This window comes from Capra hircus, chromosome 21 (assembly GCF_001704415.2).
Source record: "Capra hircus breed San Clemente chromosome 21, ASM170441v1, whole genome shotgun sequence".
Classification (NCBI taxonomy): domain Eukaryota; kingdom Metazoa; phylum Chordata; class Mammalia; order Artiodactyla; family Bovidae; genus Capra; species Capra hircus.
The window spans coordinates 63,214,693-63,241,498 of record NC_030828.1 but is presented as its reverse complement, the minus strand read 5'-3'; positions in this window follow the sequence as shown (position 1 = coordinate 63,241,498).

The window sequence follows — 26,806 nt, the reverse complement described above, 5'->3', positions numbered from 1 at the left end:
ACGTCAGAACCAAGATCTTGATTGTAGATGAACGCGTGGGATGCAGCCCATTAGTGATTGGACTTTAGAGTTTATTTCCTAAGCCAGTAGTTCATCACCTTATGAAACTGCAATACACCTAAGGATATGTGATAGCACTGGACAGGGGCTCACAGTGCCTTGCATTGCCCTGGGCACCATGATGAGTTCAGAGGTGGGCAATGACTCCAGGTGGTCCATGGGAGTGAACACTAGGATTTTTTCTGGCGTGACCAGTGAGTAGGAATCCTATTTTCTGAGAGCAAAATAGCAGCAAGGATAATGCAAGCCTCTACCTACTAAGGGCAACCACATAGATCCCAAGAATAAAGCCAACATGAAGGAAAACAGAGCCAAGAGGTGGGGCTAGACTAGATTCCTAGTGCATTGTGGAAGCTCCTGGATCCAACTGTTCCTGAATCTATCCACCATATACTTTGGAGATACATAGGACAATGAGCTCACTTTTTGCTTTACTGAATTGGTTTTCGGTCACTTGGGGCTGAGTGGCTCTTGTGGATTTGGAAACCTCATGTGAGGCAGAGCACAGGTGGTAACGAGCTCTCTTGACTCCCAGTGAAGACTCCTTCCCCCGGATTCTCTGGGATTCCCTGCAGTAAACCCACATAATATTTCAGCCTCCTCAGGACGTAACTTTGTGGAAGAGGATGCCTTATTCACTTATTGGAATCCTCTATCTCAGGAAAGTCTTTCCCACGAGCGCTGAACAGCAAGAGCTGAATGAATCACAACAAAAAGGTCGCACGTGGAAGGCTTTGTTTTAAATGATCTAAATTAAAGGAACGGTCTTTCCCTTTTAATGTGCGCATAAAATCCCTGCGCTTTCCCGGTTAACAATGTAAGTCGCATTCTCATGATCAGAATCATAAAAATGAGTGAGGTGACAGGTTCTTTTTAAAATGCAAAGTGTTTTATGTCAGAAGGGATGAGAAATTAGATGGAGACTCTCCATATATGCAGGTATAAAAGAGTGACTTTCTTTCTTTCTTTTGGTATTTTCCACAATTATGATCCAATTCTCTTGCCTTAAAAACAAGCATGGTTCTCTATACCATTAGCCAAAGGAAACAAGAAAATACACACAAAACCCCCTGCATTTTTACAGAGACAAAGAGGAGGCAGTGAGCTGTTCAAAAGGAAAGTTATAAATGTAATGATCGGAAGGTCATGTGATGCACATTAATTCAAAAGGGCCCCTTTATTGGATTGTGATCTGATTGTGTTTACAAATATATAGCCAGAAGGCTTTTAATTTTGGGGCAATTTCATTGTTCATAGATAGATATCCAGCTACAGATATACATCTATGAAATTATGTGCTTATGTGTTTTAAATGAGATACAGTTCCTCTCTTTTAATGCAATAATGGTCCTATTTTATGATCTACGGTTGCCCAAAGTTGGGGCAATTTTATGACAATCTTATTTGAAATATCATAATAGATGAAAGATGTAAATAATGTGATGTTTAGAGACCCAGTTGAAATTTGAATTCATTGGAATTTCTCCACCGCTGGCGCTAACAAGGACAGACTTTATTAAATCTCACGGATCGGATTCTTCTTGCCTTCCCAGCCACTTCTTGCCTCCTTGCTGTTTATTTTTCTTTTAAGCCCGAGTTCAATAAATAAACCCAACTAACAATTAAAAAGTCCCCAAATGATGCTAGATTGAAAAATTCAAAAATAGCCTGGCTGGCACCGCACTGGCAGTGGAGTTTGATTAAATTCTCTAATTGCATTCGAATGGGCGGCGACCATCACAATATGTTGGTGCTTTTAGCATGAGCTGTGGATGAAAAACTTCAATTACCACTAAAAATGGAAAATGTTCATAATAGATAAATGTTCTTCCTGTTTGAGAGCTGCCTTTTAAATATTACATAACTGATTTGGGTGAGATACTCTTTATTCTATTCCTCCTGTACTCTGTGAATTGATTTATACCCTTGCCCCAAACCAAGGAATCTTCTTTCTCCTCTGATGCAGACCCATTGCAGTAGCTGGCTCGGCCAAAAAAAAACTCTTTTTCTAGCCAGAGGCTGGATGTACTGTGGGAGGAAAGATGGAGTCCGAAAGTTTCTTGGAGAGAAAGAGGAACAAAGACTGGGAAGATGTTAGTACTAACGTCTGGAGCCATCATCACTGATTTGGGCTTCTAAGGTTGTAAAGAATCTGCCTGACGTTGCAGGAGATGAAAGTGACGTGGGTTCAACCCCTGGGTTGGGAAGATCCCCTGGAGAAGGGATTGAACCCTAGCCCTAACCCACTCTAGTATTCTTGCCTGGGAAATCCCATGGACAGAGGAGCCTCACGTGCTACAGTCCATGGGGCTGCAAAGAGTTGGACATGACTGAGCAATTGAGCATAAATACACACACATCATTGATCTGGACTGCTGTGGAAGGTGGGTGAATTAGGGATGGGGCAGAAGGTAGGACAGATTATTAGAGAGCTGCCCATTTCTAAACACCGCCTTAAACCAAATGTGCCTCCATCTTCTGGGAAAATGGACAGTCATCACGCAGCTCAGTTCAAATGTCGCCTCCTCCAGGAAGTCTTCCCTCCTTACCTCCTCTGTGCTCCCAGGATGCTGAGTATCCTCTATCGCTGCATGGTCTGCATTTGATGGGATCATTGTTCAGACCATCTCCGTTGTGCAGAGCCTCTTCCCTGACCTTTGGAGATCCCCAGGGTCAGAACCCATGTTTGAATTTTCTGTGTCTAGCCAGCTGGTTCTCTGGAGCTGGTCATCAGCATCTTCTGTATCTCCTCCTCACTAGAAGGCAGGAGCTTTCCAGCTGCACAGACCTTGAATCCTTCCTTGGTAATTTTCAGCTGGGCAGTGGCCTGCAGCCTTAGAGCTTTGGTTTCCCCATTAGTAAAATGGAGTAAGTCCACCCATCTCATCAAACTGCTGAGCAGGATTAATGGAACTAGAAAAGGCAAAGGTGGCTAGCAGGTGCCAAAAGCATTTAACAGACCCTTGGTAAATATCAGGTTATTTCCTTTCTGCTCCTCTTTCTTTAATTCACTCTTTTTCTTCCTGATTTCCCTTATTTCAGCCCTACCACCATCACTGTCACCATGAAATGAATGTTTACCAAGTGCTGAGCACAGTGTGGAGGGCTTTTCCTGGATCCCTTTTCTTCTCTTCCACATGCTCTCTCAGGTTTCCCAGCTCCTGGGCTCCCTACAGCCTCCTGTATGACTCCCATGGGAGGATCCAGCCCAGCCTCACTCCAAGCCGCATGACAATCCTCACCTTGACCTCACTTTCTGATGGGGATGGACTTAGCCTTTTGCAGCCCAGAGACCCGATGTCCACCGCATCAGAGAGCAGGCAGGGTATCTCCTTCCCAGGAGGCTGAACAGACCGGCTGGCATGGCCTTGGACCACATGCTGCCTGCCTCCACGTCATCTGGTCTCTGTCCCCTCCCCTGCCTAGGTTCTGCCATCCAGAACCTCCAAGTGATGGCCTCCCTGACCCACCCTGGGCTCCCGAGTTCCTGAGGCTGCATACCGCTCTCAGCCACGCCAATCACCTTGGTCACTTCCCATCATGTCTCAGGCCTCCCTGACTCCCCCCCGGTGCGGCATGTTCCCGCCATCCCCTCTCTGCTCTTCCCATAACCCTCCTGCCGTTTTTTGCTTTTGCTGCCCTTCCCATCATTCCTTCCGTCGCTCCCCCAGCCCTCTTCCCATTGTCCGCGACTTTCTATGGCAGGTCCTAGCGTTTCCCAAGTGCACAAGACAGGGCCGAGGCTTTGCAGGAACCTGGACCCAGTGGGGAAGGCAGAACCATGATCACAAAACCCGCTGTGCCTCGGAACCTCGATAAATGCGACCTCTCACCCATCAGCTCAAACAACCAAAGTGCAAGGTCAGCATGGGGTGACTCGGCTTTGTAGAAGCATGTGAGGGAAGTACCTTGGTGACCTTATTCAATACAGGTCTGCGGGATGACATGACAGCTCATAAAAAGCTAATGGAGTCTGAGACTGCGTTACAAGGCATCAGAGTTTCGAGTGAGGGAGATGGGAGCCCTAGGCTTTTCTGCTTTGTTCCCCTATGCCTCGGGTTAGATCACTTCCAAGTGGGGAGTGGGTGTAGTTAAGAAAAAAAAAAAGCAAATTGGAGGATAGTTATAGTGAAGCCATCAGTGGGAAGTCCCAGAGGGGAAGCTGACATCGTGTCACCTGTACAAGAGGGGAAGGATGGAAGGACTGAATGAAGGGGGGTGTGCGCGTTTCACTGGGAGCAGTGCAGGGTCCTGACCACAGGTTTCCGAGGCAGGGGAGGGGGTGCTGCCTGAGAAACGAGGCCATCGGAGGGGCTTGGGAGAGTAAAACAGGACACACACCAATAGGAAGCTGACTTTGGCAGAGACTAAGGTCTGATTTTGAATCTGATTTTGCTTATTTCTTTTTAAATTAAAGGATAACTGCTTTACAGAATTTTGTTGTTTTCTGCCATGTATCAACATGAATCAGCCATAGGTTTATATATGTGTCCCCTCCCTCTTGAAATCTCCCTCCCATCTCCCTTCTCATCCCACCCCTCTAGGTTGATACAGAGCCCCTGTTTGAGTTCCCTGAGTCATACAGCAAATTCCCATTGGTGATCTACTTTATATATGGTAATGTAAGTTTCCATGTTACTCTCTCCATTCATGCTACCCTCTTACCCCTTGAAAGTAGCTGAGCCAACTCACCCACCCTTGTTTGAGGGACTTGGTTCCCTGATTCTGCAGATGCTCAGACAGGAGACCCCCGTCCAAGGGAACACTGGGCAGAGGGCTGGTGTCACAGGCTCAAACCCGTCTCCTTGCCTCCCAGCCTTTCCAATGCTGGTACCTTCACGAGGCTGAATCATAGCATGTGGCCTCCTTTCCTGCCTCCTCATTCGGCCTCCAGAGCATCCCAAAGGTGATCTAAGGATCACCGACCTCAAAGGAAGTGTCACTGACCTCAGACATCACCCTCTCCGCCAGTTCCTGTTTCTTCCTTCTTTCTTCACCTCTTTGCATGAGCGTCGACCAGTAGACGCCTGCAGGTGATGCCAGTGTCCGCTCTTACCCGCCACGGTCACTGGTGCCCCCAGGTCCATGGCTGCCTCTCACACCTCCTGCCCCCTTTCTTTCCCCAGCAACCCCTCATCTCTCCTCAACAGTCACAGGCTGAAACGGGTCCCACTGAACCAAAACAGGGGGTCACAGGGCATCACTCCTTTTGGAGGCTCTAGTGGAGAAACCCTCTCCTTGACTTTTTCACTTTCCGGGAGCTGCTGGTTCTTGGGTCATGGAACCTCCCCATCTTCAAAGCCAGCAGCACCGCATCTTTGAATCTCCGATTCTGACCTTCCTGCCTATCTCGTGAGCACCTCTGTGATGACACCGGACCCAAGTCACCCAGGATCACCTCCCTATCTCAGTGTCCTTAATCACATCAGCAAAGTCACTTTTGCCATTCAAAGGAATAGATTCTCAGGCTCTGAGGATCAAACCTTTTGCTGCTGCTGAAATGGGATGGAGTATCAGAGAAAAGGAAGCATTGGCAGGTGTAATTTCTCAGGTGAGGAGGGAAGGGTAGCGATAATTGAAATGGGATGCTTGTCCCTGGGAGCAGGCAATGCATGGCTAAGGGTGACTAAGCATCAATTAAAGGCTAGATGTGAAGGCCAGAGGGCAACCTGTAAAGAGACTTATCCTCCTGGAGGGTAGACAAGTTAAGGATCAGGCCCAGGCCTTCATTATAACAGCAGCAGAGTGTTCCAGAAGAAGTTGAATCCTCAAAACCTTCACACCCCACCCACTATGCCAGGGTCAGATTCCTAATTAGGATGGATGGGACTCAGGGCAACCCAGGTGGCGCAGTGTGGCAAAGCATCTGCCTGCCAATGCAAGAGATGCTGGAGACTTGGGTTCGATCCCTGGGTTGGGAAGATCCCTGGGAGGAAGAAATGACAACCAACTCCAGTATTCTTGCCTGGAGAGTCCCATGGACCAAGGAGCCTGGTGGGCTACAGGCCACATGGTTGCAAAGAGTCAGACACACAGGGCTCGTCGGGGTTCAGAGTCTCCCTCCGTCCAGTCCCACCTCCCTTGCTTCCTTAGATTCGTTTTTGTGGCTGGTGAAGTGAAGTGGTTCGTCTTAGGTCAGCCACCTGGACCCAGAGAGACCCCGGTCAGGAAGAACAGCATACCGGACCCATAGCAGCGGATGGAGTGAGGAATGTGAGACAAGGCCACGACGCCAGGGCAGTAGCAGTGGCTGCCGTGCGTCCCATTAACCTTCCTTCCCCTTGTCATTTTTTCTCAGGAAAAGGAGCCCAACCAACGGTTCCCAGAGAGTGTGAACTTAGTGCATGAAGCTAGCGCGTCCAGGGCTCCAGCAGGCGGACTGTCGTGGATGCCGTGGTGAGCTGCCAAGATCCCGCTTCAGGACAGGGGCTCTCGACTTCTCAGACGTGTGGGGTGTCGGCTATGTCATTCCGTTCTGGACATTACCCTCAGCCTCAGGAAGCTTCTTTGGCCAAGCTTAAACACCCTCAACCTGGTAGGTGTCTGGATAGTGCCAAGGTATAAAAGTCCAGCCCCTTTGCCTGCATTTGGACCATCTCTGAAGGTCCATCTTAGCCCCAGAGCTTCCTGTGGTGTCAACAGCTGCTTTCCTTATAACTGCCTTATAGTTCAGTTTTCCCTCTGTCCAGTCTTGCTTTCCTGAGCTTCTTTTCTACCCCTCCCGACCTGGTGTTCCCAAGAACACCCCCAGATATGACTCTCAGTCTCGATGTCTGTTCTCCAGGGAACCAGACCATGTGTACATCAAGATCCGGGCTTGTGTTCCCTCCTCTTCTCTCAGCTTAGTCTCCAGACCCAAGGTTTCTGTTCCCCAAAAGGGCACTGCTCACCATCCCGACTCCTTGAGAATGGTACTGTGACTCTGTGCCTCTCTCCTGCCACCTCTCTCTCTGGGCCCATTCCCACCACCCATCTTGGCTGCTTTTCAGAATACCAAGGCTCCAGCCTCTCCTTCCTGAGCAGCTGCAGAATGAGTCCTGGTCTCGTAAGAATTGGTGCTTTCTAACTGTGGTGCTGGAGAAGACTCTTGAGAGTCCCTTAGACAGCAAGATCAAACCCGTCAATCCTAAAGGAAGTCAACCCTGAATATTCATTGGAAGGACTGATGCTGAAGCTGAAACTCCAATAGTTTGGCTACCCAATGAGAAGAGCTGATTCATTGGAAAAGATCCTGATGCTGGGAAAGACTGAAGGCGGGAGGAAAAGTGGATGACAGAGGATGAGGTGGTTGGTTGGCATCACCAACTCAATGGACATGAGTTTGAGCAAGCTCCAGGAGATAGTGAAGGACAGGGAGGCCTGGTGTGCTGCAGTCCATGGGGTTGCAAAGAGTTCTACAGGACTGAGTGACTGAGCACCAACAACTTGCAGGAAGGACAGGAGACAAGAGGAGACATGACCTTGGTGATGCAAGGAAGAGGCTTGGTGAAGGCATCATGGGGACTGCCCTTCCTGTAACTTAGGAATCCTTTGCTCCAAAGCCACACTACTTTGGGAATGACAAGAAAGCAGAAGAAAGGTGTGAGAGTTGGTATTGGTGTCACTTCCCTTTCCAGACACCTGGGTTGATGGGTGGGTCACGCCAGGAGGGCTTTGTCCATGGGTTTCGTTGTCTTCTATAGGCACCCAGAGTCCACTCTGAGCTGCAGAATTAGTGGCTGGGCCATCAGACCACAGTTAAAAATCTTTGAAGCATTTGGCTTTGGTTCAGCCCCGAGCGTGGTTTTCTAAAGGACAGTCTGCTGCTGCCTTTTTTCCAAGCCTCCTCTGTTTTGTGGACCTTTAAATCACATGTTTTCGATTCATTTACATGGAACTCATCAAAGCACCATTTTGTTAGATGGGTTTGATGTCCAAGCAGCCCTTCTAAACTGTCTCGGTTTTGCTCCTTGACTAGATGAGGCTTTACTAATAATGAAAGGACTGCTTGGTGCTCTTATAAAGGAGTTCAGATTCTTCTCTCTGTGCAGACTGTCCAATGTCCTGGTGAGATTTTGCAGTTGGCAAAAGAGATTGTCTCTTAGGCTTAATAATTTCCATGCTTATCCTTTCATGAGAAGGAATTCCATTTTGGAAGAAAATGACTTTTTTTTTTTTTCTTTTTGGTAGCTTTAAGAGGCCGTCTTATGAAAAGACAGCAAAGGCAACAAATTATTTCTCCAACTTGTGGCTTTGCTGCAAAGGCCTCTGGGAAACTCTTTTCTGCGTGCCTCGCTGTCGAGCTGACCACATCCTGCAGCTTTGCAGGCACAGCTAGACCCGAGGCAGCCAGGGGCAGGTCATCAAGTTGCTTCTCACTGAAACACACAGTCTGTCTTAGCCACCAGGGGAGGACAGGTCCGAGCCGCTGTGACTGTTACCAGACTGACCCAAAGCGGGGAGGAATTTACTGAGCATCTTCCCACTTGTCCTCTTGCCTGAGCCTCCCTGGAATACCTCCAGGGAGGCATCCTTGTGCCAACTGACAAAGAAGACAAGAGTTGCAAAGTTCTGCTGATGACTCCAAGGTGGCCTTTCTTCCTCCTACAAGCATCTTGATGGCTGAATGGTCACTGCCATTGCCTTGGAGAGCTGAGACCACTGTGAATGGAAATGGTGTGAATGCAACAAAAAGGACTTGGAGCCCGGCTTCATGTGGCTTCCAAACTTGCTGCACTACAGATATGTGAGGACATTGTCCAGGGCAAAGGGCTTTGAACTTGAGCTGGGTTGCTGGCCTGGCAGGGTGTGTACTGGGCAGACCACTCTGAGCTGTGGTTTTTCTGCCTGTGATGTTGGGCTGATGGGAGACCAGTGAGCAAAGACACGTGGTATACTCAGCCCCACGCCAGCCATGCAGGGCAGAGTTCTGCTTTTCATTAGCACCAGGAGTAGGAGTCCAGCTTTGCTCCTTCTTCCTTGGATGGTGGCCACTGGGATCCAAGCAGACCACAGCCGTCTCAGAGTATTTTATGCAAGTGAGGGCATTTAGTCCAACCATGCGGAGAGGTGGCGTGGAAATAGGTAGATTGGAGTGGCTGCACTGTGGGGACTTCAGTAGAAGGCAATGTGACCCTTTCTGCACTTGACCCTGGAAGAGAGGAGCTGGAGGTCCTGGGGATGTATGGGCTCTAGTGGGAGGTGGGTGAGCTGAACTGGTCTCTGGGTGGAGACAACACAGAACTCGCTGGCGGTCACTTCTGTAGCCCTTCCATGTGGGGGGTGTGTGTGCAAATGCTCACACAAGCAGAAGAGAGGTGGAGTCCAGTCTTGTGTTAGCAGGACCCTACGGAACTGGTCTTTCTTCCCCATCTCTTTGCTTTCTTTCTTTTTAGTCTGTGCACAATTTATACCTTTCCTACATGAAAAATCACCAAAAACTGAAATAAAACTTGGTGGCTCAGACGGTAAAGTGTCTCTCTACAATGTGGGAGACCCGGGTTCGATCTCTGGGTTGGGAAGATCCCCTGTAGAAGGAAATGGCAATCCACTCCAGGACTATTGCCTGGAAAATCCCATGGACAGAGGAGCCTGGTAGGCTACAGTCCATGGGGTCTCAAAGAGTCGGACACGACTGAGTGACTTCACTTTCACTTTTAGCTTCAATCTGGCTGGAAAAAGGCACCTGGCTGGAAAGGAACACAGCCCACTTATGTGCAGAACTCAGAGGGCTGAGGCCGGAGAGACACCTTTGTGACTGGCCCCATCCCCTGTGGGCATCAGTGAGGAAACTGAGGCACGCAGAGGGTAAGGAGACCACTGACAGTCTCACGGCTTGTTGGCAGTAAAGATGGGATCTGAACTCAGAATTTTTTCATAGCATTTTTTTAAAAATTCCACTTTATATACCTGTGTTCTAAGTCATTTGAACCATGTCCAACTCTTTGGAACCCTATGGACGATCGGCCTCCAGGCTCCTCTGTCCAAGGGATTCTCCACAAAGATACTGGAGTGAGATGCCATGCCCTCCTGCAGGGGACCTTCTGGATGCATGGATCGAAACTGTGTCTCCTGTGGCTCCTGCATTGTAGGTGGATTCTTTATCACTGTGCCGCCGGGCAAGTCCTTTATATTCCTACACCCCAAATTAACTGTTTGCTTTTTTTCATATTTATTTATTTTTCTATGTGTACAGTTGAATGAGTCTGCCAGTAATATATGAGTGCACTAGTGCACTTAAAAACTTTAAGAACTGATTAGATAAATCTCTAGCTATCTCCCACAACCACTATTCCTGCTGTGGCTGCTGAGTCACTTCAGTCGTGTCCGACTCTGCGCGACCCCATAGACGGCAGCCCACCAGGCTCCCCTGCCCCGGGGATTCTCCAGGCAAGAACACTGGAGTGGGTTGCCATTTCCTTCTCCTATTCAGGTCCATTTCCTTTTCCACAGAAGTAGCTATTATTATAAGTTTGATGTCCTTCCTTCCAAGCCACAAAGATTATACACACACATACACACACACAATATTTCAAATTGTTTTTGTGATCAAGCCTTTACATATTTACATAACAGTATCATGATACATGGGCTTTCCTGGTAGCTCAAATGGTAAAGAATCTGCCTGCAATGCAAGAAGTTTGATCCCTGGGTCAGGAGATCCCCTGGAGAAGGAAGTGGCAGCTCTCTCCAGTATTCTCACCTGGAGAATCCCATGGACAGAGGAGCCTGGCGGGCGACAGTCCATGGAGTCACAAAGAGTCAGACACGACTTCAGTTTCACTTTTCATCATGTATTGATGTATTGTACAAGACCATCAGGAACCCATTTTCATTTCCCCTCCTGACGTGTTTTGGGGATCTGTTCATCTTGATTCAGGTTCATTGTCCTCCTGGATGAGCAGACTACTTCTCACTCTCCTGTCACTTCTCAATTGCCCACACACTCCTGGGCTGTGATCAAGCTCCATGGCTTGCTGTTCCAAGAATTTCTGAGCAATGAGCTGAAAACCAGAAGGATTCCTGTGGCTTGTTTCTGCCCAGGTCTTGAAAATACAGGAGGACCCTACGTGAGTCAAGTTACCATTCTATACCTCACACACCTTATGTGTTGTAGACAACTTGCCAAAGAATTGTGTGGATAAATGTGAAGTCCTACCGCAGCCTTCGCTGTCCACACCCCTAAGGGTAGAAGGATGAAAGCGCTCGTGTCCACTGTGAGGCTTGCTTGGGCTGGAGGATCTTCGCCCCGTCTCTCCTTGTGTTGCTGTATCTTTGTGTGTGTAAGTGTTGCCACAGGAGTGCTCTCTGTGCCGTCTCGGGGGGGCTTCCCTGGTAGCTCAGTTGGTAAGAGAATCCACCTGCAATGCAGCAGACCTGGGTTAGGAAGATCTCCTGGAGAAGGGAACGGCTTCCCACTCCAGTATTCTGGCCTGCAGAATTCCATGGACTGTATAGGACATGTCCCAGGACACAGTGGATCTATCATGGGAAAGTTACCCAAAGAGTGGAGGAGGGGTCCCCCCGAAGGATAAGGACATTCCCTCTGTTTCCTTGGGAACAGGTGGATCTCAGATGGAAAGGGCCCAAGGCAGATAGTGGCCATAGAGAGGTTGAGACATTTCTATAGCAGCTCACCAAATAGTGAATCCCTCCACAAGGGGAAAGCTGCGAGTGAGTGCTGACTTTTCTAAGATTACAGAGAAAGCTTGAGAAAAGCCCTGAAGTCAAAGTCAGGGCTTGGTCTGCTGTCTGTGCCATTATGAAAGAGAACTGAGTGAAGAAATTTTGGCTTGAGGCTTGACTCAGCGGAATGCTGATGGTGCAATTTCAGGCTAACAGCAGGTGAAAGAAAACGAACTCTGTGGGAGTATCTGTGAAACCCCTCAGGTGGGTGGTGACGTGTGAGTTGAGTTTTGAAGTATGAATAGGAGTTTACCAGATGAGGTAGGGTCAAAGCCATTTCAGGCAGGAGTCTGTGGTCAACTGGGGAAGGTTCAGGGCATGGGAGAGCTTCCCAGGTGGCAGAGTGGTAAAGAATCCACCTACCAGTGCAGCAGACGTGGGTTCGATCCCTGGGTCAAGAAGATTCACTGGAGAAGGAAACGGCAGCCCACTCCCATTCCATGGAATTGCCTGGAAAATTCCATGGACAGAGGAGCCTGACGGGCTACAGTCCATGGGATCACAAAGAATTGGACACTACTGAGCACACAGCGTGCCACCAAGGGATGGGAAATGGTCCAGTGTGTACGAAAGATGGGAAGGACATGGGGAGACTAGAAAGATGGCGCGGGTGTGACTACATCCTGAGTGCTGCAGGGAAGCATAACAGAATCAGGAGCAGGGAGAGTACAAAGTGAGGTTTTTTTTTTTTTTTTCGCTCAGGAAGGTCACCAGAAAGCCACAGGGGGAGGATGGAACGCAGTTCAAGGCAGAGGGACCAGGGAATGTTGCAATGGTGCTGGTGAAAAAGATGCCAGTTGTGGGGGCCTGAGAATAGAGGACGGAACATTTGAATGGGAACACGATGGCAAGGCTGGGTAGGAAGGGAAACCTAAAGGCTATTGAGCATGTTTTACATGCATTATCTTGTAAATTTTCATCATACCCCCGTGATAAGGTCTTATTGCCCCTGTTTTACAGTTAAAACAACAGACACTACACAGGTGAGTGCCAAGCTCCCAGAAGTTCTGGAAGTCTGAGGGAGTCCAGAGTAAGATCTGTGTCCTCTACTTCATGGTTAAGGGAGGAAACAGCTCAGCAGTCCTGAAGACTGGGGTTTCATACCAGGGGACCTGGATGAACAATGATATTGGCAGATATCCCCATTGCTTATCAATATCCAGTCTTGTTTCCTGTGGTGAATTGTGGCCATGTGACTCATTCTGGCCAATGAATTGTGAGTGAATCTGACATACGTCACTCCTGGGCTGGAGTATTTAAATAGTTAGCGGGACACTCTCCAGCTTAACACTTCTGCACTGGTGATCTGGAAAACACCTTGAGTGCAAACTCCATTAATTTGGAGACCTGAGTGATGTGAGCGGGCAAAGCTACCTGCCTACTTATGTTGCCATGGAGCATAAGTGAGGTGTGAACCCTTGCTTGACGTCATGGATATTTAGAGTTTTTACTGCAGCACAGCCTATCCTATACTAACTGAGAAGGTGATGCCCTTCCTTGAGTAAAGGAGCAGGCTGAGAGCAAGGGTGGGAAAGATGACATTTCTGGATTTGGGAAGGACTGAGCTATGGCAGAACATTATAGTAAAAGGAAGTCGGGCTTCGGGGGCTCACAGATGTGGGTTCAATGTCGCCCCAGGCACCTGCCATCTGAGAGGTTGCAGGCAAAGTCTCCCAGCCTTTCTGATATTGGTTTCCTCATATGTGAAATAGGAGTTGTGATCACCACCTCACTGACCCATTAGAATGACTTCAGCTAATACATGCAGAGCACCCAGCATGGAGCCTAGTCCTCAGGCAAGTTGAAAGTGTTAGTCATTCAGTTCTGTCTAACTCTTTGCAACCACATGGACTGTAGCCCACCAGGCTCCTCTGTCTATGGAATTTCTCTAGGTGATTATACTGGAGTGGGTCGCCATTCCTTTCTCCAGGGCATCTTCCTGATCCAGGGGTTGAACCTGGGTCTCCTGCATTGTAGGCAGATTCTTTATTGTCTGAACCCCCAGGGAAGCCAAGTTCTTAGGAAGCACTCTGCAAACTATGGTTTTTACCCTAGGAAGATTTTCAGAAGGAAATTTGTGATTTAAGCTTTGTGGGATTAGACAAATTTCACTTAAATTTCTCTGGTACTGAGAGTGGTGTTAGGTGTTAAAGGCACTGCAATTATTTGCTTTATTTGCCTATTTCCTCTCATAACCAGACTGGGAACTCTTTGATGGGAAGGACCTATGTGTTCATTCATCTGTGTGTTTCTTCCTTGCCCAGTAGATATCAGATCTTAGGAAATTTTCCTTGAAAGAATGAGTCATCCCTGGCTTTAGAAATAGCCAGATCTGGAAGCCATTTCTCTCTGACACATCGATACCAAGCCCAGCCTTGGTTTTCCAGGAGACCCCCCCCACCCCTTCCAGCTAGCAGGTCTCTATTCCGACCTCTGACATTCCTCCAAGGACCCTTCAGGCCCTGGGTCCAGGTGCCTAGGAAGCCTACCACACCAGAGCCATATCTTTCATCCATCTTGCCCCCAAGCTGAATAGCATCTTAGATGACCCCAATATCAGACTCTACCTGCACACGGCTGGGTGCAGACCTTGGCAGGAGTGGACTGGCAGGCGATTTCTCTCCTTCCCAGGCAGACGAGTATGGGGCAAGTCTGTTTATCAGGCAACGCCTTATTGTAGCCAGAGGTGGTGGCTTAACCGTGGTAGAAACGCCTGCGTTGCTTCACAAGCTGCAAGTTACTAAGATGTGCCCTTGGCCTCAGCGGGCAGATAAACACCTGCATTGGAGAAGGAGCCCTTGATCATGGGCTGATAAACACAGGAAAGGATTAAAAAAAAAAAAATCCCAACAACAAGAAGCTGAGCGACCCACTGTCGGAGGCTTTTTCATGTACACATGGGCGTGTTACTTGTCTTCGCCAACACACGGGGTGATGCAAAAGGTCTGGTTTTAATTTAATTTGATGGTCACGCAATCATGGAACGAGCATGTCAGAGCTGGAAGGGACTTTGGGGATTGTCTCCTTGAACCCTTTAATCTTCCAGGTGAGGACATTCAGGGCCACAGAGCTGTAGTGACTTGTTCAGGATCATATAGCAACGTTTTGGCAGAGCTGGAACGAAAGCCTGGGTCTCTAGACCCCCAGGCCTTCCCTCTTTCCACCAAATGGGATTGCTTCACAGGCTGCCACCTGACTCTTCAGGTGCATCCTGCGGGCTGTGCTTTGGCACCCAAACAGTCCTTTTTAACGATGCCAGAGTCAGACAGCCCTCCCCCTCCCTAGTCCCCTGCTGTTGGAATTGACCAGTTAGCTCAGGGCAACAGGGTCTGATGTTTCAGAGTCCAATCATTCCAAACCTTGTTATTTCATATTTGAAAGAGGTCCCCCTTGGAGAGGTGACTTGCTTCAGTGATACAAGTAGGGAAGATGAAACATGTGGGTCTAAAATTCTCAACATCCTGACTTCAGTCCATTCCTTTTAAAGAGCGGGTTAAAACCACTGTTTATGGTTTGGGTGAGGCTATGTGGTGTGGGTGAGGTGTGTGGAAAGCCACCTGGACTCTGCAACTTTCCTCTGTGGCCTTCTTTTGCGGAAAAATATCCCATATGTTACCTTAAGGATATAAATGGAGTTTGGCAGCCTTTGCAGAATTGAAAATAGGCACTCAATAAACCAATAAATGATAGATGAATGAATCCTTAGTGGCTTCATTCATGTAAAACTTGCTTTCTAGGTTTGATCTGTGAATAAATAAGACAGTGTAGATTTTAGTTTAAAATAATTTCTAGGTGAAAATGATAGAGCCATTATCAGCAACAACAAGCTTATAGCATCTCAAGAACCATGCATGTAATTGGTACACCCCTGTCTCATATAAAGTCAAAATTAGATAAAAAATCTGAAAATATTTATCAAATAGCTACTTACAATAATACAGTAGAGATATATTTCCTTTTTAACATTTTTTTAAAAAACCCCACAGACCTTTATTTTATTCTTTTATCTTTTGGCTGTATCGTGCAGCATGTGGGATCTTAATTCCCTGATCAGGGATGGAACCCATGCCCTCTGCACTGACATCATGGAAACTTAACCACTGGACCACCAGGGAAGTCTCTGGAGATATATTTCTAATGAAAAGTACTAGTCCTTCTTTTGCCACTGTAATGCTTTTCTCCTGAGTAAATCACTTTTAATTCTGTTACAGTTTCTGCTTGTTTCCTATGTCTATATAATATACACACATGTGCTGAACACGTGAATAATGTTATTTTTGATTGATTGAGTTTCAGTTCAGTTCAGTCATTCAGTCGTGTCCGACTATTTGCAACCCCATGAATTGCAGCACGCCATGCCTCCTGTCCATCACCAACTCCCGGAGTTCACTCAGATTCACTCAGTTCACATCCATCGAGTCAGTGATGCCATCCAGCCATCTCATCCTCTGTCATCCCCTTCTCCTCCTGCCCCCAATCCCTCCCAGCATCAGAATCTTTTCCAATGAGTCAACTCTTCACATGAGGTGGCCAAAGCATCATTCCTTCCAAAGAAATCCCAGGGCTGATCTCCCTCAAAATGGACTGGTTGGATCTCCTTGCAGTCCAAGGGACTCTCAAGAGTCTTCTCCAACACCACAGTTCAAAAGCATCAATTCTTCGGCGCTTGGGTTTCTTCACAGTCCAACTCTCACATCCATACATGACCACTGGAAAAACCATAGCCTTGACTAGATGGACCTTTGTTGGCAAAGTAATGTCTCTGCTTTTGAATATGCTATCTAGGTTGGTCATAACTTTTCTTCCAAGGAGTAAGCGTCTTTTAATTTCATGGCTGCAATCACCATCTGCAGTGATTTTGGAGCCCCCCAAAATAAACTCTGACACTGTTTCCACTGTTTCCCCATCTATTTCCCATGAAGTGATGGGACCAGATGCCATGATCTTAGTTTTCTGAATGTTGAGCTTTAAGCCAACTTTTTCACTCTCCTCTTTCACTTTCATCAAGAGGCTTTTTAGTTCCTCTTCACTTTCTGCCATAAGGGTGGTGTTATCTGCATATCTGAGGTTATTGATATTTCTCCTGGCAATCTTGATTCCAGCTTGTGTTTCTTCCAGCCCAGCGTTTCTCATGATGTACTCTGCATAGAAGTTAAATAAGCAGGGTGACAATATACAGCCTTGACCCATTCCTTTACCTATTTGGAACCAGTCTGTTGTTCCATGTCCTGTTCTAACTATTGCTTCCTGACCTGCATACAGATTTCTCAAGAGGCAGTTTAGGTGGTCTGGTATTCCCATCTCTCTCAGAATCTTCCGCAGTTTCTTGTGATCCACATAGTCAAAGGCTTTGGCATAGTCAATAAAGCAGAAATAGATGTTTTTCTGGAACTCTCTTGCTTTTTCCAGGATCCAGTGGATGTTGGCAATTGGATCTCTGGTTCCTCTGCCTTTTCTAAAACCAGCTTGAACATCAGGAAGTTCACGGTTCACATATTGCTGAAGCCTGGCTTGGAGAATTGTGAGCATTACTTTACTAGCATGTGAGATGAGTGCAATTGTGCGGTAGTTTGAGCATTCTTTGGCATTGCCTTTCTTTGGGATTGGAATGAAAACTGACCTTTTCCAGTCCTGTGACCACTGCTGAGTTTTCCAAATTTGCTGGCATATTGAGTGCAGCACTTTCACAGCATCATCTTTCAGGAGTTGAAATAGCTCAACTGGAATTCCATCACCTCCACTAGCTTTGTTTGTAGTGATGCTTTCTAAGGCCCACTTGACTTCACATTCCAGGATATCTGGCTCTAGATGAGTGATCACACCATCCTGATTATCCGGGTCATGAAGATGTTTTTTGTACTGTTCTTCTGTGTATTCTTGCCGCTTCTTCTTAATATCTTCTGCTTCTGTTAGGGCCATACCATTTCTGTCCTTTATCGAGCCCATCTTTGCATGAAATGTTCCCTTGTTATCTCTAATTTTCTTGAAGAGATCTCTAGTCTTTCCCATTCTGTTCTTTTCCTCTGTTTCTTTGCATTGATCACTGAAGAAGACTTTCTGATCTCTTCTTGCTATTCTTTGGAACTCTGCATTCAGATGCTTATATCTTTCCTTTTCTCCTTTGCTTTTCGCTTCTCTTCTTTTCTCAGCTATTAGTAAGGCCTCCCCAGACAGCCATTTTTCCTTTTCTCATTTCTTTGCCATGGGAATGGTCTTGATCCCTGTCTCCTGTACAATGTCACGAACCTCATTCCATAGTTCATCAGGCACTCTATCTATCAGATCTAGGCCCTTAAATCTATTTCTCACTTCCACTGTATAATCATAAGGAATTTGATTGAGGTTATACCTGAATGGTCTAGTGGTTTTCCCTACTTTCTTTAATTTAAGTCTGAATTTGGTAATAAGGAGTTCATGATCTGAGCCACAGTCAGCTCCTGGTCTTGTTTTTGCTGATTGTATAGAGCTTCTCCATCTTTGGCTGCAAAGAATATAATCAATGTGATTTAGATGTTGACCATCTGGTGATGTCCATGTGTAGAGTCTTCTCTTGTGTTGTTGGAAGAGGGTGTTTGGTATGACCAGTGCATTTTCTTTGCAAAACTTTATTAGTTTTTGCCCTGCTTCATTCCGCATTCCAAGGCCAAATTTGCCTGTTACTCCAGGTGTTTCTTGACTTCCTACTTTTGCATTCCAGTCCCCTAGAATGAAAAGGACATCTTTTTTGGGTGTTAGTTCTAAAAGTTCTTGTAGGTCTTCATAGAACTGTTCAACTTCACTTCTTCAGCATTACTGGTTGGGGCGTAGACTTGGATAACTGTGATATTGAATGGTTTGCCTTGGAGACGAACAGAGATCATTCTGTCGTTTTTGAGATTGCATCCAAGTACTGCATTTCAGACTCTTTTGTTGACCATGATGGCTACTCCATTTCTTCTAAGAGATTCCTGCCCACAGTAATAGATATAATGGTCACCTGAGTTAAATTCACCCATTTCAGTCCATTTTAGTTTGCTGATTCCTAGAATGTCAATGTTCACTCTTGCCATCTCCTGTTTGACCACTTCCAATTTGCCTTGATTCATGGACCTGACATTCCAGGTTCCTATGCAATATTGCTCTTTACAGCATCGGATCTTGCTTCTATCACCAGTCACATCCACACCTGGGTATTGTTTTTGCTTTGGCTCCATCCCTTCACTCTTTGTGGAATTATTTCTCCACTGATCTCCAGTAGCATATTGGGCACCTACTGACCTGGGGAGTTCCTCTTTCAGTATCCTATCATTTTGCCTTTTCATACTGTTCATGGGGGTTCTCAAGACAAGAATTCTGAAGCATTTTGCCATTCCCTTCTCCAGTGGACCACTTTCTGTCAGAGGCGGCTGCGACCGGCGCACTAAGCGCAGGTGGCTGAGACCAGCGCACTAGGCGCGGTGGAGAGGAGCTACCCCACGTCCGAGGTCAGGGGCAGAAGCCGGGAGGACCCCATGCGCGAAGGGCAGCGGCCAAAAGGAGTTATCCCATGTCCGAGGTCGGGGGCAGCGGCCTAGAGTGCCAGGCTGTGACGGTGCAGGAACAGCCGAGAGGAGCCACCCCGCGTCGGAGGTCAGGGGTGGCGTCCGGGAGAAGCCACTCCATGCCCGAGGCCAGGGTCGGCGGCCGGGAGGAGTGACCCCAGGTCCAAGGAGCGGTGGCTGCACAGGCCAGGAGGGCCTAGAGGAGCCATCCCACGTTGAAGGTCAGGAAGGGCGGCAGTGAGGAGATACCCCTCATCCAAGGCAAGGAGCAGCGGCTGCGCCTTGCTGAAGCAACCGTGAAGAGATACCCCACGCCCAAGGTACGAGAAACCCAAGTAAGATGGTAGGTGTTGCAAGAGGGCATCAGAGGGCAGACACACTGAAACCATACTCACAGAAAACTAGTCAATCTAATCACACTAGGACCACAGCCTTGTCTAACTCAATGATCAAGTTTAGATATTTGTATATCAGGGCCTTCCCATAACAAATGAATTGGTTCATTTGGACTATTACCCGCATCTCTGCCCCCAGTTCATTTTACACACACACAGACAACCTTTTTGTCTCTTTATTAGTTTAAATCATACATGTATGCATTTTGTATTCCATCAGTGGTGAACAGTAACCTTTGACTCAAGTCTTATGAAATGAGTGTATGACACTCCAACCCTTCTTATCATCCTCTCTCCCACTTCCCCTCTTCTGCTTCTCATTTTTAGCAACCATACTTTCACTTTTAAGCGTTAAGGTGGATAACATTTATGTTTTGTTTTGTTTTGCAGTCTACCAAACTTCCTCTGTAGGTTGATTCCAGAAGTGGAACATCCATGAAGCAAATCATGTTTACTGGGACTGTAAATATCATTCACCTCACAGCTGAGAGTACTAGGATTATTACTGTGATTACTGCTTCTTTTCTTTTTTTTTAAGTTTCTAATGGGATCCTTCATTTTTTTGCATTGTAGAGAATTTGCCTGCAAGGCTGGAGACCCAGGTTCGATTCCCTGAGTCAGGAAGATCCCCTGGAAAAGGCAAATGATAATCCACTACAATATACTTACTTGGAAAATCCCCTGGACAGGCCATGGGCTACCATCCAAGCAGTCAGAGAGAGTAAGACGTGACTAGCTACTAACTCTTTTGAGGTATTTCAACAATCGAAGTGACTTAGCACATAACACACATGACTCTCCTCCACTTTGCTCTCATATTTCCATCTCGTTGCTTTTTCTGTTCTGCATTCTAGATTTCCTTAATGCTGCTGCTGCTGCTAAGTCACTTCAGTCGTGTCCGACTCTGTGTGACCCCATAGACGGCAGCCCACTAGGCTCCCCCATCCCTTGGATTCTCCAGGCAAGAACACTGGAGTGGGTTGCCATTTCCTTCTCCAATGCATGAAAGTGAAAAGTGAAAGTGAAGTCACTCAGTCGTGTCCGACTCTTGGCGACCCCATGGACTGCAGCCTACCAGGCTCCTTTATCCATGGGATTTTCCAGGCAAGAGTACTGGAGTGGGGTGCCATTGCCTTCTACCTCCGAACATTTTGTTGAATTTTCTTTTTTATTTTTTTTTGATATCACATATTTAATTTCCCAGAACTCTTTCTTGCTCTATGATTGTTCCTCTTAACATAGCATCTTGTTTTTTCTTGTGGATGGAATATGTTCTTGCGTATCTCAGAGAAGACAAGCTTATTTTTTCTAGATGATCTTTGTTTCCTCCAAAACAAAGATCCTTTTAAAAAAAAATTTAGTCTCTCTTTTTTGTTTGATTTCCCTAAAATGTCTCATGATCCTTGATTAATCATATAAGTTTAGAAAAAGAGATACTAGAAAAGCAACTGGGGACTCAATGTATTTGGACAAAATTGGTTGACAGGCTTTCCTCTGGGGTGAGAGGTCAGAGTGCTGAATATTAATGGAGGGGGTTCCCACTCCCCAATCTAGAGGTCTTTGCTCTTTAGCATTGGTGCTTACCAGTCTTAGTTCTTCCCACTTAATTTCTTTAAAGAGAGTTTATCTGGTTTAAAAAAAAATGAGAGTGGTTGTCAACCACTTGTTTCTCTGTGTGTAAGGATGGGCACGTGCGGAGTTTAATTCATCCTCTGCTTTCAACTCCGCTTCTCACTCCTGCTTTTTCGTACATGATGTTTCTGATCCTGAGCCCATCTGAAGCTCCTGAGTTCATCTTCTCCCTCCTTTGCCAAAGGCCCTTGCACGAGTGTTCGGGAGTGTGATTTCTTCGCTTCCGAATCTTTTGTCACTCCTCTCTCTCCTTCCGTCTTGTGGAAATTGGCTTCTCTCTCAGCTGATGTTCTACTCCCAACCCTTGTGGGTTTCTGGTATTTTTAGAAAGAGCTTTACCTTCATTTTAGCAATCCCAGAGAGGGGTGTCCAGCAAAGATTTTAGGCAGAGAACAGTGAGCCTATGGAAGGTGTAGCAGGGGGAGTATAGGAAATGGCCAGCAGGGATGAGGGAGTGTGTCATAGTAGCTCGGGGATGATGGATAAGCAGAAAGTAAGGGAAGGTAAGACTTGAGAAAGAGCCTGGGGCTGTGTTAAAAGTCTCCCATTGGCAATCTAAAGGCTTCTCTGCTCAGCACCAGGGCTACGTTCTGTGTGTGTGTTGGTGGTGGTGGGGGAGGAAGCTATGTCGTGTGTGTGTGTATGTCTCCATCTAGTTCACGCTTGCACCCCTTGAGACTGACTTTTTTTAATAAGGAGAGTCTTCTCTTGGACTCCCTATCCTGAATAGGCTCTGGATTTCTTTTTTTTTTTTTCCATGCTCTCTGTATCTCTTCCAGGGCTCTGAAAGACCAAGATCCAGTTGTTTGGCCAGGTATACCAGATGTCCTCAAGGCAACAGGTTTTCTTTCTCTAACTCCTACTTACAGTTTGACCTAATTTCCTATTATCTCGCTGGACGTTTAAGACATTTGAGATGTTGTGTACATTTGACCTGGTGTCCTTCATGGTTTCCAGCATACCTGGCTGGCTCTCTTACTGGCCTGGAGCTCTACCACTGGCTGGCTCTCTGACTGCGACAAGGCCTTCTGTCCATTCTAACCTATCATGAAGATTGAAAGATGCTAACAGAGATGATATTCTGGCAATAATGCCGCTCTGGGTCAGGAAGATCCCCTGGAAAAGGGAATGGCAACCCACTCCACGTTCTTGCCTGCAGAATCCCATGGAGAGTGGTGCAGTGGTGTAGAGGGGGGCTACAGTCCGTGGGGTCGCAGAGTCAGACTCGACTGAGCACGCAGGCACTTGTATGATGGTTTGGAGTTTAAACAGCTCCTTCATATCCAGGGTCATTTGGAACTCAGAATAGGGGGAGAATTATTGCCCTCATTTTTACAGCCAGATGTCTGAGCCACAGGAAAAGTAAGTAACCCAAGATCACCCAGTTAGGCGCAGCACTGGAGTTGGAAACTGGTTTTTTGAATTCTATTTGCTTTTCTTTTCACTCTTAGCAGGTCCTTCCTCACCAGAAACCACAAACCGCTATGCCAACGGGATCAATTAGTTTGGTCCCACTGAAGGATGTAAGTGGGATGGGTGGGGCCATGCTCTGGGATCCCAGAGACTGACCCTGGTTTGAATACTCAAAAGCTCTGTTTTACATCACCTCTCCCGGCCTGAGATCAGCTCAGGATGACGGCAGGCATGGCGCCACGGATGGGCTGCATCCTTCCCTCTCAATCAAGGACTGGGCTCACGGCTCACCGCTCGAGACGAAAGCTTGGCTCCTCGTCACAGATATCCAGTTACAGATGACTAGAAGGAGGCTTTAGACCTCGGGATCTCTCTCCAACTGTCTTCTCTAGCTGAAAAGGATGGTCCCGGGGATTATGACGACTCAGTGCAAAAGGATGGCAACTCTGTACACAGAGACGCCTTAATACACGGAGAATTTCAGACTGAGGCAGGAGAATTCGGGTCTTCATCAATCTGTAGGAGACCAATTCTGTTACTGACACAGAGCAAGTCGCCATGCTGTTAAGACTTAATTTGCTCTTCTCACGTCAAAGCAGCAAGGGGCGGCAATGGCCTATCCGGCAACTTTCAGAAATTATTAATGAAAGGACAAATTCCCCACAAGGCCATCCAGAGAAGGGGGGCAGAAACAAGGGGAGCAAAGGGAAGAAAGAAAGGATGGGGGCATGAACACAGAACCAATAGACCTGGCGCTTGACACTAAAGGCTTAACATCAAATGCAGCCAGAAATCCATTTCCACAGTTTTATTGGCCATTCCGGACGCCTCATTTCAAAGGAAAAGATTTGAATTCAGAGACATAACGCTCCCTTTGTTCTCTTGCCCTCCAGCCTTTGGTGCCAGTGTGGACTGCACCAGGGGGAGAGAGTGAGATCAAAACCCCTCTCCACTCGGCTACCTGCCCCCAGAGCTGGCCCTTGGCATGCTTAATGAAATCAGCTTTGCGATAGATTGACAATGCCCTGTCAATTATCATCATTTATCTTGGCAAGCAGAGCATCTGAACACTTAAAAGAGCCAGGGGTTCAGCGGGCCCAGAAAAACCAGAATAAAATTATACTGCATGGTAATCAGAGCAAGAGTATATTGCTCACATAAAATTTTACTTTAACTGTCAGAAGGACCGAGAGGATTTTACGTCTCGTTTTCTGCCCACGGGGTGTTTGCGGTTCCATGCGGGGGTCACTCCCCCCAACCCTGATGTGACAGGGGGCTCGCAGGGGCCTGCGCTGGCAGAGGAGGTCCGTCAGCCTGCGTGTGCTCACTTGTGTCTGACTCTTTGCGGACTGTAGCCCGCCAGGCTCCTTGGTCCGTGGAATTCTCCAGGCCAGAATACTGGAGAGGATTGCCATTTCCTCTTCCGGGGGATCTTCCCGACCCAGGGATCCATTCTGCAACTCCCGCGTCTCCCTCACGGACCGGCAGATTCCTTATCTTGGGACCACCTGGGAAGCCCTGGTAAAGGAGGGGGCCACCCAACATGTAGGGATGGTTTGGGGTGTGTTGGGGACATCAGGATGGGGGTGCAGTGACCTGTGCCATCGCAGAAAGTACAGGATTTGAGGGGTGCCTGGCTCAGATGGTAAAGAACCCGCCTGCCAGCGCAGGAGACAAAGAGATGAGGGTTTGATCCCTGGGTTGGGAAGATCCCCTGGAGAAGGGAATGGCAACCCACTCCAGTACTCTTGCCTGGAAAATCCCATGGACAGAGGAGCCTGGTGGGCTACGGTCCATGGGGTCGCAGAGTTGGACACGACTGAACAACTTTCACTGACTCCCCCACTTCCTGATGATGTGAGCCTGGATCAGTTGTCCCCCCAGGCAGGGTCTCGATTGTCTTCTAGAGAAACGGAGCCAACAGAGACCATCTCCCTTCTGACGCCACCAAGACAGACTCATTTTCTTCTTTCTTGCTTAGTGTTATGAAGCTGCTTTTTAGCGGGATAGATGCCTACGCAGAGGATCTCCCCGGGCCTCCCCGATCTGCTTAATGTGGGAGCAGCTAGAGCATTCCTGGAACAATGGGAAGGGTGAGCACAAGGTCCTGCTGATGGCAGCAAGGGTGGCTGAGCCAGGGGTCTCCCTGCTTCACTGCCCCTCACGCCTGCACAGTGACATCTGTCCAGGAAGCTTCTGGCAGGACCAGCGACCCTGACGGCTGGGGGGCTGCTGACCGAGGGCCTTGGGACCCAGGGGAGCCTGGATTTAGGACAGGAGGACCTTGTGAACGAGAGCCCAGGACCAAGGCAGCCATCACCCTCAGAAACCTGGCTGCAAGGGCAGAGATGGAATCTGACGGAGGCCAGAGGGTGCCCAGGATGGTTGTAGATGGGGTCCTCTCCTCCCTGGAGCCCGAAAGATCTGCTCTTCTACCTCGTAACTCCTCACACCTTTCCTGGAGAGAAGGAAAGGGGGAAATGTCTGATCAGACTGGGGACTTCTCCAAAGGAGCCAGTTTAGATCAGACAGCCCTGAGTCATCAGGAATGGATAGCTTTCTGTGGTTGGCAGGAAGGATGCTCAAGGGCTGTCAGTCCCCTCTGCACTGGGACTTGACCCTCGGGCACGTGGATACCGGCCACCTCGTTCTTGTTCCGCTGCTGCAACCTCTCGGGAGCGTTTCGGTAAATGACATAAAAATAAAACCCACCTGCAGCAAATCAGGAACAGCGGCCCTCCCCACCCTCCCTGAGCGGCCGTGTCAGGGGACATTGACTGAGCTGCCAGTAGCCTGGCTTTTGGTCAGACACAGCCTGTGCAGAGGCACCAGCGTCTGGTACTTGGTCCCTCGTCCCGGGAGGATGGGAAAGGTGTGCACATTCCAGGGGCCTGGCGCCGGGGAGGTGGGGCGCGGGGTCACAGCAGAGGCTGGGAAGGGCATTCGGGGAGGGCCTATGGAGGGGACCCACTCTGCACAAGACCTTGACCTTGGTTGACAAGCACAGTGCCATCACTCTATGGTGCTGGGGAGACGTTTTGCACCCACAGCCACACTAAGCAAGTGGGCGGCCGGATGAGCCGGCTCTTTTCAGCCTCCCAGGGGCGTCTCTTGTATCTCTTGTTCCTCCCCATGCACACCCCGCCAACCCCGTGCCCCAGCCCCTCGGTTTCCAGGGCTCTGGGCCAGTTTACAGCAAGACTTCGCTCTGGGCAGCTGTGACCAGCTGTTTAGGAAAAGGGCTTCAGGAGGCCGGCACGTTGGCCTCCCCAGGCTTACAGGATTTCTTTGCTTCTGCTTCTGGCTGTGAGAGACCCTGGCAGCTGACGCTGGACCACAGGCTGGTGGGGGTGGGGTGGGGAGGGGCTCAGATTTATTCTGTTCCCAGCTGGAGCCCATGAGATGGGCTGGGGCCTGGGCTTGGGGCCCCTAAAGGGGGCTTCTCCGTACTAATCACTACAAAGACCACCCCTAGCTGATGGGGCTGCTGTAACGGCTAACGGAGATGCTATTTGATGAGAGTGGGATGCCACCCCTGAGACAGAGATGGCATGGCTCAGAGACGTTGAGTTCCTCGTTCACAGTCACACAGCACTGCAGAAGCCAGTTCTGGCCAGAAGGCAGCTCTGTCCACCCCACGCTTCCTCCTTCTTTCCTTTTCCCTCACTTTTCAGCCCTCTGACAAGAAACAGCTCGCTCCCTGGGACCTTTCTAATAACATTTCCTTTCTCTAATTCATACATCACACATGTACTCCATAAATTAGAAAAGAAAAAAGAGTCATATTGCTGGTAGGAATGAATGCAGCTATTGTAACATGACATGAATAGGAATCAAAATCTCAAGCTTCATTTTTCTTTCCGAGGGTGGTGGTGGGGACACTTAATCTCCCAGGGGCAAGCAGGGCCCATTACGTCTCTGGGGGGTGGGGGGGCGAGGGAGGCAGACGCCCGAGTGGGTAGAGTGCCCTTTGAGAGGGCGGAATGGGAGTGTCGAGGTTTGTAATCATGCTCCCCAGAGACCGTGCGGGCCGGCTGCAGAACAAGGGCCTTCTGTGTGGGGTCAGGCGCTGGGGGGCGTGGGGGGCGGGTGGTGTTGGCCTCTCCCTGGCTGACCACAGAT